This window comes from Hesperophylax consimilis, chromosome 12 (genome assembly GCF_061612785.1).
Source record: "Hesperophylax consimilis isolate HC1 chromosome 12, BYU_Hcon_1.0, whole genome shotgun sequence".
Taxonomy (NCBI): Eukaryota; Metazoa; Arthropoda; class Insecta; order Trichoptera; family Limnephilidae; genus Hesperophylax; species Hesperophylax consimilis.
Window position 1 is genome coordinate 28,794,366 of NC_142847.1, and position 12,542 is coordinate 28,806,907.

Consider the following 12,542-nt stretch of genomic DNA (forward strand, 5'->3'; position numbering starts at 1 on the left):
ACAACAGTTTTTTTTTAAATTTCTAAAGTATTCTTTTATTACTCCGGATAAGATTTCTTTTTCAAATAGGTAAACAAACTATCAAAGCACCTCTAGGTAAATTATTGTTATCCTTACTCGTTACTTTAATACGAAATTAGTAGACACAAAACAACCTCCGTCATATTTCAGTTCTCCTTACCTATTATTAAGCTTTTGTAACACCGCGCACAGTCTCTTAAAAGAATCTTATTATTGGAAACGGGAGACGGCCATTATTTTCCTGGCGTTTCCATTAGCTGGAAACGTGAAGCCGCACAGACCTCCACATTTCCTCATTCCATCCATCAATTCAACACACAACCCTGAATAGAGCGCCACGGATAACAAACATTTCCTATACATGACTCGGATATCAGACGCCGACAGAATAATAATGGATATTGATAAAAGTTATTCTCTTACAAAATTGTGAACAGCATTATTGATTCATCATGCGTATTAGAAAGGATTGCATTTCGTTGCCCTGAACGCCACATCATATCGTATGATGTATTCGGTATATCATTATTATGAGTGTGACTGTGAGCAAAATGGATTAAGGCGATGCACTACGTAGTAATTTAAAATCATGTGTTTTTGGTTTGAAAATTTTGTCACCTAGAAATGATTCAGATGCTTTAATTAAATACTGCGAGTAGAATACACCTTGACCTTTGAAATAATCGAGTATTTTTTAGATAAGTCTTTTTATAACCACAGAAAAAAATAATGTACAGGCCTATGAAAACTGCTTTAAAGTTCAAAATCTCCTACTTACGAACCCATTTTCGGTTATGGTTTTATTGTATAGTGTGGCAAATTAAGTTATTTATAAAATGATCGTAATACATTTAAACCACAAAATAAAATAAAAGGCACTTTTTGGCCATGTTTTTTTCTTGCATAAATCAAAACAGGTTGATGGTGTGAAGTGGGAATTTAAGCCTTATCGCCATCTACGTAAGGTGTGTTATTGATAGCGGCTCGATTCAAAATATTACACGACGTAGTGCATCGCTTTAATGGGACGTATCTGCAAAACATTCAACACTCTACGAGATGTAGACATTTTCAATTGTTCCTTGAATACATCCACTCGAGCAATTGGTGTCATATGTACATATATATACATTTACCATATTATTTAATTTATACCATTGCTCAAAATATTAAAATGGAAACGTGTGAAACTGCTTACTGCTGTTTAAAAAATGAATATTCTTCAATGGAAAAACATTTTTGTATAGAAAAAAAAAACATTGTAATTTGTAAATAATTATTTATCTTTTTTACTTCTACCATGTAGAATATAAAAGCCTTCCGAATTTAGCGCAATTTGTTTCTTATAAATAAATAAATTATCTACACAAATATTTCCAATTTTGAAAATAACACTTAAATTCAAAGCAAAACTTTTGGAGTTCATTGAACCGGAGTTACAGATAGACAGATGTAGCCACAATCGAAATTAGTATTTATAATAATAATTAATAATGATTATTACACATTTCAATAAAAATATTTTGGCCCCATCTACTTATAATAAAACTAGCTGAGTTGCTGGGAGTTATTCTTAGGAGATAGACATATACCGTCGCGTAGGTCACTTTTTAGTAGACCTATATTTTTAGTAGGAAATACAATTCTGTACTACATTATTTTGATGTATCCTTAGCCAGCGTTAGCAATGTAAGCGCCCGAAAGTATTTATTTACGACTTGATTACAAAACGTCGACTTTTCTACACTTACTATAAATGTAATATGCATGTATTATATATAAAAACCCTATCAAAATCCGTTGGGTAGTTTAAAAGAACTAAGCGCACAAACAGACAGACGGGGAAAGCGACTTTATTTTATACTATTTAGAGATATTCCGGACTACACTTGAAACTTGAACAAAGCCGAGTAATAAAGCTGTATAAATATATGTGTATACATAGTAACAATATTATCGGACGGTGCCCGCATCATATCTGTAAAGTTTCATAGAATCAGCTTATCGTAAAAGCATTGTTGGAGCGTGTCAGATTTGCAACTTCTTCCGCTGCCAACTTTGTACTACATATTCGTACGGAACCGCTCTGTGAAACGTTACCCCCCGTGAAACAGTATTCACAAAGGACTGTTGCTACGTTGCGAAATCTAGGAATATTAAAATATTAACATTGCCCACCCGTGTTACATAATAAGAAATTGCAGTTAATTTATTTTTTAATGGTTGTTAATAATATTAATTATTGAGATACTTTAACTTTAAATTTTAGTATAATATAAAAAACAAACAAAAATAATTCCCACAGTTTGAAAATTATCGGCATTTTAAATAATGGAGACTTATTGGTTGTTGTCTTTGATAATTTTTTCAATGTTTTCTATTATTTTCAACAGATATAGCAAACGTAAGATCTTAATTTAAATTCGCTTATATTTAAACGATTATCGTAACTCTATACCAAGGCTGCCCAACCTTTTTAACAGTTGGGCCAAATTGACGATTTTGAATCACTGGCGGGCCACTGAATACCTGACGGTTCCTATTTCCATGGGGGGGGGGGGGGGGGGGGTTGTTACGGAACTTCGCTGAGAAAAAATTCCGCGCACCCAAAAACATCATATGTGATTCCCCACAACAATTTTTCGAATTCCATGGGGGGGGGGGGGGGGGGGGGGTGGCTACAAGATTCCATTTCGGACGCAAAAAAAACTATATCAAAACCGGTGTATTTTTGTATAAAAGGTAAGTTCAACAGGTTAGATTTTTTCGTCGCTGATTCTCGGTCTGAGTAGCCCAAATAGCGATACCTTTTCAAATTGGCGGATTGGCGGGTTTTTTGAAAATGGTTCACGCGGGCCACTTATAATTCGTTCGCGGGCCACATTATGGCCCGCGGGCCTGGGGTTGGGCAGCCTTGCTCTATAAGAACCCTATGAAAACTAAAAGAGGTGGGCGTTGCCCATTTACAATTCGAAAGATGGAATGCCGCGTCTTAAACCGTTTACTTCGTTCATCACTTACGACTGATTTTACCACAAATAATATCGTGATTCATGTCTTCCTCGGGCATCCCCGACTTTTCTACCACCCACTTCACGTAATATCATGAAATCCACATTGAAAACTACATAATTTCGAATTTAGTTCCACTCCGTATCTCATTACAGTGCAGAGATAATGAGTTAAGTTCTTTTCGAGCGTCTCCGACTTCTTCTACCGCTCAAACCACTCTCTAAATACTTCTGGACTAATAAGAACAAATTTAGAAATTTTTAGCTACATCGGATGAACGGTATAGGAACGGGTATGGAATAAACAAAGAAAAAATGTTTTATATATTTATACTAGCTGACGTGTACCGTGTTATCCTTACGAGACAAACATATACCATGGCGACTTTTCTGCAGGCGTTTTTAAGATATACAAATTATTCCTTTATTGTATCTCATAAGGTTTAGCCAGCGTCACCAATTTAAGCGCCCGAAAATATATTTTTTTACTACCTGATTACAGAAAATCGATTTTCTCTACTTTATCGAGTTTACATTTTTACAGCCCGCCAAAATATCGAAGTCTGACGAGGCTCGCGTGACGTCATACGTACCTCGTTTTTTTCGGTTAACAGTAAGGTGTTCGAAGAACGAACAGGGGATGGAATAGCCGACTAAAGAGCTGTTCCACACAGATAACGAATACATTAATTATATGTCTTGTGACACGCGAATGCGGAAACACAATGCATAACGTTACTTCACAATCAACTTACCGGTGAAATCTGCATAAGCCTCATCTGTCAACACTGGAACGGGATTGTCGTTCGTTATCACTCGTTATTTTAGATTAAATGGCGATAAAAAATACGTATTATGATTACTCCGATAAGACAACCGGCGATCGATATTTGACAGGACGAACGGTGTTTTTTCAATTGGCTCGGCTCACGGCTCTCCGTCATTTTAGCTGACTTGTGCGAACTTAAACTATACAGTTCAAATTCTGACGATACGATTGGTTAGTACACGGCCTGTCAAAAGCAATCGGCGTTACGGAACATTCCGCCCACCAAAATACAACAACGTGTATTTTAAAGAAAATTTAGAAACCAAAACGGGCAATGCTGTGGAACGTTGCGTGAACTAAGAAAGAAAGAAAAGAGAGAAGAAAAAGAAAAAAAATAATATTAATAATAATAATGAAAATGATAAGAAAGAATGCGCCGCGGAAGCGAAGATGATTAGTCACATTGACTAGGCAATGGACATAATTTGGTTAATGGTCTGGTGAGAAGAGAACCATTCGATGTACGAACCGTAGCGATACGAACAACGCCGTCGGGGCCTGGGTGACAATGTTCTCGATGTAGAGCGTCTATCACAAGAGAAGTAAGCTTAGATTCGCGAGGAAGTAGGGCAGGATGTTTATGCTCGAATTCGAGCCCAGATCGTGATAACCTGCTACCCACCCTGAGCACACCGTGATCGTCAATGAAGGGATTAAGCTTCCGCATTTGTTTCGACATAAGGTTGCCCTCTTTCAAGCGTGTGATATCATCATTAAAATGTACATGTTGAGTGCGTTTAACTACTGTCAAAAGTGAAGTGTGAATTTCGGCACGGTTTAATGGAAGATACAAACGACGAGATTCTTTATTCTGTAGGTTATAGATGAATCTAAGACAGTAACCGAGAATGCGTTGGATCTTCCGAATCGAAAAAAATTTAACTTGTAATAGGTCCACCAGATTTTCGTCCTGTTGGACAAATAAAGATCGAACTCGTTCCGCAGAGTGAAGTTCAATTTCGTCGAAATTGCCATCGAACAACGGCCAAGAATCGGATGACTGGATCAGCCACGAAGGCCCCGCCCACCATAACGTGTGATCGATCAGATCGGCTGAGGATTGACCACAAAAAGCGACATCCGCTGGATTATCTCCAGATGACACGTGATGCCAGGAAGTCCCTTCGAGGGCATCTTGAATGTGACTGACACGGTTAGCCACGAAAGTCTTCCAGCGACACGAAAGAGAACGTAACCAGGCGAGCACGATGGTTGAATCTGACCACGCAAAGGTATTGGAGATCGGAAGCAATGGTACGTATAAATCTTTGACGAATTTTAATAGATCTGATAGAAGAACTGCCGCACACAGTTCAAGGCGAGGCGATGAAATCTTTTTTGTGGGGGTGACTCGAGACTTGGCGCAAACCAAATATATTTGGACTTTATCGTCAACATCCATGATTCGCAAGTAAACTACCGCGCCATATCCAAGTTCCAAACTATCTGAGAAGCCATGAAGTTGACACGACTCCATGTGAGGGAATGACAACCATCAAGGGATTTTGAACGACTTCAAGAGCGGTAATTGTTTAGTAACGATCCCATTGACGAACAATGTCAACAGGGGGGGTGTCATCCCACCCAACCTTTAGAACCCACAACTTTGGTACTAGGGATTTGGCGAAAAACGTCAAAGGGCATAGAAAACCGAGAGGGTCAAAAACCCGAGCGACTTCACTAAGGATAGTGCGTTTAGTAAACTCGCGATCGAGGCATAGGACTTCGAATGAAAATGTATCATGTCGTGGCTCCCACTTAATCCCAATACCTTGAGAATGTGAGAGTTATCAACATCCATGGACACCAAGTCATTGAGGTAGTATTCCGGAGGCAGATCGGCGAGTAATTCTGGTTTGTTACTAGCCCACTTCCGCAATTCGAATTGAGCTCGTTCCAAGCTGTTACAACCGGTGACGATGTCATCTATGTAAATATCCGAAGTTAACACAGGACGCGCTAGCAGTAAATCATAACCTTCATATTTGGTCAACTGTTTGACAGTACGAAAGGCTAAAAATGGGGCGGAGGAGACACCATAGGTTACAGTGTTTAGTTGATACTCTTGGATGGGTTCCAACGAATGAAAACGCCAAAATATTCTTTGGAAAGCACGATCTGGTTCTTGAACCAATATTTGGCGATACATTTGTCGTACATCAGCAGTAAACACTACCGATGGTATACGGAATTTTAGCAAAAGCTCCATCAGGTTCTTTTGAAGCTTTGGACCGATAAGCAAGGTATCATTTAACGAGGATCCGTTCACATCCGTCGCTGAGGCGTCGAAAACCACTCTTAACTTAGTGCTAGCGCTGCCTGGACGAAGAATGCAATGATGAGGTATGTGATACTTTCCCTTGTGCAAATCTTTTCCAGGAACACGAGTCATGGGACCACTGTGTAAATAATCAGTCATGAAAGCAGAATATTGTTCACGTAAGGTTGGATTTGCTATGAGTTCGCGCTCGAGGGAATGAAATCTACGTAAAGCGATCTCACGCGACCCTGGAAAAGACATATCCCTTCCCCTTTCTCGGAAAGGCAAGGATACGATGTATCTTTCCGAAGTGTCCCGTGAGTGGTCAGTGTAGTACATTTGTTCACAAAGTTGTTCCTCAGGAGTGAGGTGTAAAGACTGGGGAATGGTGTCTAACTCCCACAGTCGCTGGACCTCTTCGTAGAGCCGGTCTTCGTTAGTAACGATGAAAGATTTCGTTTCATGAGCAGTGTTCGAACCAACTGAACCTAGAAGAAGCCAATCAAATGCAGAATTGAAAGCTGATGGCTGACGTGGACCACCATTCAAATTACCAGGTCTCAGAAGAGAAGAGAAAACCTCAGCACCCAAAAGAAGATCAATCGGTCCCGGCTTATGACAGTCAGGATCGGCAAGAGGCAAGTCTCTCAACTGATGCCACGATGACTTATCTCGACGAACAGTTGGCATGTTGCCACAGATACTAGGCAGCGTAAGTGCCTTGATGTTGAAGAGAACCCGTCCCTTAACACCGATCTCTAATTGAATGATTCCTGACGTGGTTGCGGAAGATTGGCCTAAGCCGCTAACTCTCTGAGAACTGGCTTGACGAGGGATGCCTACGAGCTCCGCAGCACGATCGGTGATGAAGTGAGCTTGACTACCCGAATCGATCAATGCGCGAAAGGTTTGGAAACGGCCGGATGAATCGCGAATGCCAACATTGGCGGTTGACAATAGTACTATGGACTTGTCTCCTAAGTTGGTGAGGACCTGAATTTTAGAGTCGGAAGAAGGCTCCTGGTCCGTAGACGTCGTGGGGTGTTGATGCTGATCTTTCAAAGAAGCGTTTTCGTCTCGATGGAGCAAAGTATGATGTTTTTGCTGACATTTTTGACATGTAAACAAAGATTTACAATCTTTAAGATAATGAGAAGAATGGAGACAATTGAAACACCAACGGTGTGATTGAACAAACTGTAGGCGATCCTGAACTGACTTGAGTGCAAATACCTTGCACTTGGAAATGGAGTGGTCTTTCCCGCAACAGGAGCATTTCAGATAAGTGGTGGAGTTCGAGGACCTATTTGTTTTAGGCTGTCCTTTCTGAAGATCGCAAAAAAGCGCTGAAGTGAGTTTTTTGGCAGCCTGATTAAAGTTCTGTTCAAGAGGTTTGTCAATAGTACTGCTATCGCGAGTCGAAAAATGTAAGTCTCGTACAAGAGCTTTGCATTTGTTATAAAGAAACTCTTTGAGTTTCAAATATGAAGGCAGCTTGGTAGGAGACTGAAGTTGTTCGAATGCGCATCTTGTAGGTGAATCTAATTTCGACAGAATTAAATAACAAAGCACGAAGTCCCAATTATCTGTTAGGAGATCCAATTCTTTTAAAATTGTTAAATCCTCATTAAATACATCGAACACGCGACGAAATTCAAAAGGATCGTTAGGCGGAAAATTTAAATTTAGCATTTCCCGCCAACACGTAAATGCGAGTTCACGCGCGTTACGATAGCGCGCGATTAATCTTTGATATGCTTCAACGTAGTGAGCTCCTTGTACTGGAAATGTCCGAATTAACCCTAAAGCTTCTCCAGATAAACATGAGAACAAATACTGCATGCGTTCGATGCTGGATAAAGATTTGTTTTCATGAATCAGAGCGTTAAACATGTCGTAAAATTCGGGCCATTGCTTGACATTTCCAGAAAATATTGGAATGTTTATTTTTGGTAATTTAACGTTTGTGCACGCATTCGCGGTTTTACAATCGAGAGGCTGACTGGTTAACTCCTGGTAAATTTCGACAATTTGATAATACATCTCGTCAAAGGTTTTGCGAATTCTATCCTCATCAATTTCGTTTGTGTCATCTAAAGCTAATATTTCCGCGTGAGACGTTTCAAATTCAAGAACTATCTTTTCCAGAGTAGTATAATGCGCTAACAGTAAGTTGCACTTAGTTGCATCGTGCAAAGCGCTTTTTGCTATTTCATGTGTCTTGAGTAATCTATTATTCGCTAATGTCCGTTTCCGGCGCAATATTTGAATTGCTGGGGCCATGTTGAATAAACACGATTGGAAACGTACCCAAAAACGAAACGAAAATAAATAATATTAATATAATCTATTATAATTATATGCGCGGTAGGTCGTAAATACTCAAGAGCTAGGTACCTACCTAATTACTGTTCGAATTGATTATTATTCAAAATTTAAGAAACATTCCACAGCACTATCCGTTTTGGCATAGATAGATTATAATCTTAAAGTTCCCTGGTTTCGGCACCAAAAATGTTCGAAGAACGAACAGGGGTTGGAATAGCCGACTAAAGGGCTGTTCCACACAGATAACGAATAAATTAATTATATGTCTTGTGACAGGCGAATGCGGAAACACAATGCATAACGTTACTTCACAATCAACTTACCGGTGAAATGATGGAACGGGATTGTCGTTCGTTATCACTCGTTATTTTAGATTAAATGACGATAAAAAATACGTATTATGATTACTCCGATAAGACAACCGGCGATCGATATTTGACAGGACGAACGGTGTTTTTTCAACTGGCTCGGCTCACGGCTCTCCGTCGTTTTAGCTGACTTGTGCGAACTTAAACTATACAGTTCAAATTCTGACGATACGATTGGTTAGTACACGGCCTGTCAAAAGCAATCGGCGTTACGGAACAGTAAGGAAAATTAAAAAATCCAATTGAAATATTGAGTGTGTGCTAAGACCGAGTTGTTTGGTCCGTCTTCACTGCCTACCCCCGCAATTTACTTGTTGTATATTTATTCGTAATTCATAAAAATAAAGAAGAACACTAGAAATGCCTTCCATATAGATTTCAATGGAAACCAATGTTGTTACTGACTTAGTATCTTTGGTTCTAGACCATTTAGCGCGCGCTCTGTCTCTCTTATACTTGCCTGACATCGTATAGCGCCTCAAATTTGAATTTAATAATGGTGATGAAACACAAATCTGTATATTGTAATTTAAGCAAATATTGGTCAGATTTTTTGATCACGGAAAACGCCTTCTTGGATTTTCTTGTGTTCTTCTTTGCATAAGGTTAAACGTATTTTAATGTGGCAGTAATTTTGTCGGAATTGGTTAGATATTATTAGATATATTTAGATATTATGTTACGAAAACACGGTCATAATAACCTCGTTCAGTGGTCCGGTAAAACAGGTATTTTAACTAAAAATGTATCATTATGCATATATAATGTATAATGATAAACTGCAATAATTAAAAAGTTTTACTTTGCGTATGTACTCAGTTTTTGTAGTACGCTTCTCAATTTTGGAACCCCAGGTACATATCACATTTTTGAGCTATTGTCCTCATATTGATGAGTCAGCCGCGTTTTTCAGGATTTCATCACTGGAAAGTCGTAGAAATTCCGCAGACGTAATATTCTTACAAAAAATATTCACCGTTGTGATAGATTGCGGGAATTACTTAAAAAAATCAATTGAGGTTTTCCATCAGACAAAATCCCTCAATGCAAAACCAAATCAAAATAAACCACATTTATTTACCGCGCTTCATACATCTTTAGAATTTCTTACAGAGAATTCGACTTATTTTTGACTTCCCAAATTGTACATTCTGTGGTATAGATGTGGGAACTTTAGATCACATATTTTCCTCTCCAAATAAATATCCTCTCTTCCATACATTTTTGATATTTTCCCAATCAAACAAAACTAATATATATATTCACCTTCCCCCTCTAAATAATTTTAAACGATGGAATAGAATACCCCTGAAAGGTGAAAACCAGAAAGAATTGAAAAAAAACAGTACCTCCCATTTTCAAACCTATAATCAATAAATAACATGCGCACCGTACAAATTATCCTATGCAGACTAGATCCATCCTCTTTCAACCTATTATTGGTTGAATAATTATAAATTTTTTATAACTGTTGGTTTTCCAAATAAAATAAAATAATATTTCTTCATTTTAAATGACCAATTAATTTGTATGCTTATTTATAAAAGGTGTCAAATGATTTCATTTTAAAATGCGTGCATGCTACACAGCTAGATAGGTCAAGAAATTAAAAATCTGTTAAACAATATAACGGGGATGTATGTTTTTAGTTACCTGTGCTAGTTTTAAAATAAGTGCTTCCGTGACGTCAATTTCTGTTTTCAACGGAAGTATGGTAGGTACTATTCTGCGCACAAAGCTTTCCGAGTCAACGGGAAACGGAAGCCAAAGCCTAAACGGAAGCGTTTCCAAACTAGATTATTTATAGCGATCACGATGCCAGACAACATTAACTAACATTCTCGGACCACATATCACGACTTACTACAGCATGCTACAAACTCCTGGGGTTTATCACCAGAACATGTAAACAATTTCACGACCTAGATGCAATGATAGCCATGTTTGATGGCGTCATACGAAGTAAGCTGGAGTATGCTAGTGGTGTGTGGACTCCGCACCAAACTAAGTATATTAATATGCTGGAACAAATCCAGAAAAAATTCCTCAGGTATGTCTATATGCGGATGCGTGGAACTTATCCAAGGTTCATGCACCATGTGGACTTACTTGAGGCAACAAATAGATTTAGCTTGGAAACTAGACGTCATGCAAATCTTGCAATACTTAGTTTTAACATAATCCATAACTATATTGATAGCCCGTTCCTCTTGGAATGCTATGGTTTATACGTGCCCGAAAACTTCAGCCGTAGTCGTCGACACGACTTATTCAAAATACCATACGGCAGAACAGATATTCTAGCACAACATAGCATGACAAGAGGAATGGTGCTATTGAATGAAATCTCAGAAGCACTAGATATATATAATTCTTCTTTAAATAGCCTAAAGTTTTTTTTGTATAATAATTATCTTCATAGGTGTTAAGATTGTCAAATTAAGAACTGTACAGTAATTGGATAATCTACCTGTTGTGCAATAAATAAAAAAATAATAAAAAAACATACTATTATTTTATAGTAACATCACATAATAAATAGCCAATTATATTCTCGTCTCCTTTTATTTAGCGAAAACCTTTATGACCATCTTGTTGTCATGTGGCCACTGAACAAAATGTATGATTATACGATTGCTCAAAATTCGATAGATTTCATTTGGGCACTTCTTCCTAGACATAGCATCACTGCGAGACAATGTTTGACAACAACTAATCACTCATCTCACATTTTGTAATTTGTATCGAAGATAGCTGTGAGCGGAACATTGGCTGATAATAATTAAGCGAAAATGGTGAAAATATTTAATAAAACAAGAATCATTATTTTTTTGGTAAACTAATGTTTAAGACAAGATTTTTTTTTATGCATAGCACAAAGTATAATAATTTTATGCTATGCATAAAAAAAACTTGTCTTAAACATTAGTTTGCCAAAAAAAAATTATTTAATATTTGACAAGTGCTAGTATCTTCACCAAAAAATGTAGAAAATTTGTCTCGACGCCATCTAGTGAGAGAGTTAGCACTTACAATGCCTTTCTCATATAAAATAAAGTTGATTGTTTTCAGGTGAAAAAATGTAATAAGCAGTAAGTGTTGAATGAAACACTAGTATATATTGAATTATTTCGCGGATAAGAGATAAGCCGCCATAGCTCAGTGGTCAGAGCGTTCGACCGGAAATCGAAAGGACACGGGTTCAAGTCCCGTTGGCGTCATGTATCTTTTATCAGGAGATTTTTCAATGTGTGTTTCAGGCTAATAATTATTTCTTGTAAAAATAAAACAAGAATCGTTTGAAATAGAGCTAAAATCTTTGATCATATGCTTTAGTTACATTTAAAGATACAATGTGAATTTTTTCATGGCTATATCACTGACTTGGTATTTCTATTTAAAATTCTAAATAATGTAGTTGATAGTCCGGTACTGCTTGAATTGATAAGCTTCCGGATTCCACAACGCAATACTAGAAGTCAGGATTTATTTCAGTGCAGAAATTCTGGGACTAACTACCATATGTATTCCTTTTTGCCCAGAATACTAATGGAGGGAAACAATTATACCAAGTCAGTGGACATCTTCAATTTATCTTTAGTCAAATATAAAATGTTGTTAATGAAGCAATTCTGTTTCAAGGCCATTATCAAACTGTGGTTATAACAACATTTAGACGACTTATTTATATGATTCTAATTTACCCCCTCAAAATTGAAAATGAT

At 37.7% G+C, this 12,542-nt stretch overlaps 1 non-coding gene across 1 annotated transcript; it reads left to right on the forward strand.

Moving 5' to 3' along the window:
- The first annotated feature begins 11,965 nt into the window (after window positions 1-11,965).
- On the forward strand, window positions 11,966-12,038 carry TRNAS-GGA (transfer RNA serine (anticodon GGA)). Its single transcript has one exon. It is a non-coding gene; the product is annotated as a tRNA-Ser (tRNA).
- The last annotated feature ends 504 nt before the right edge of the window (window positions 12,039-12,542 follow it).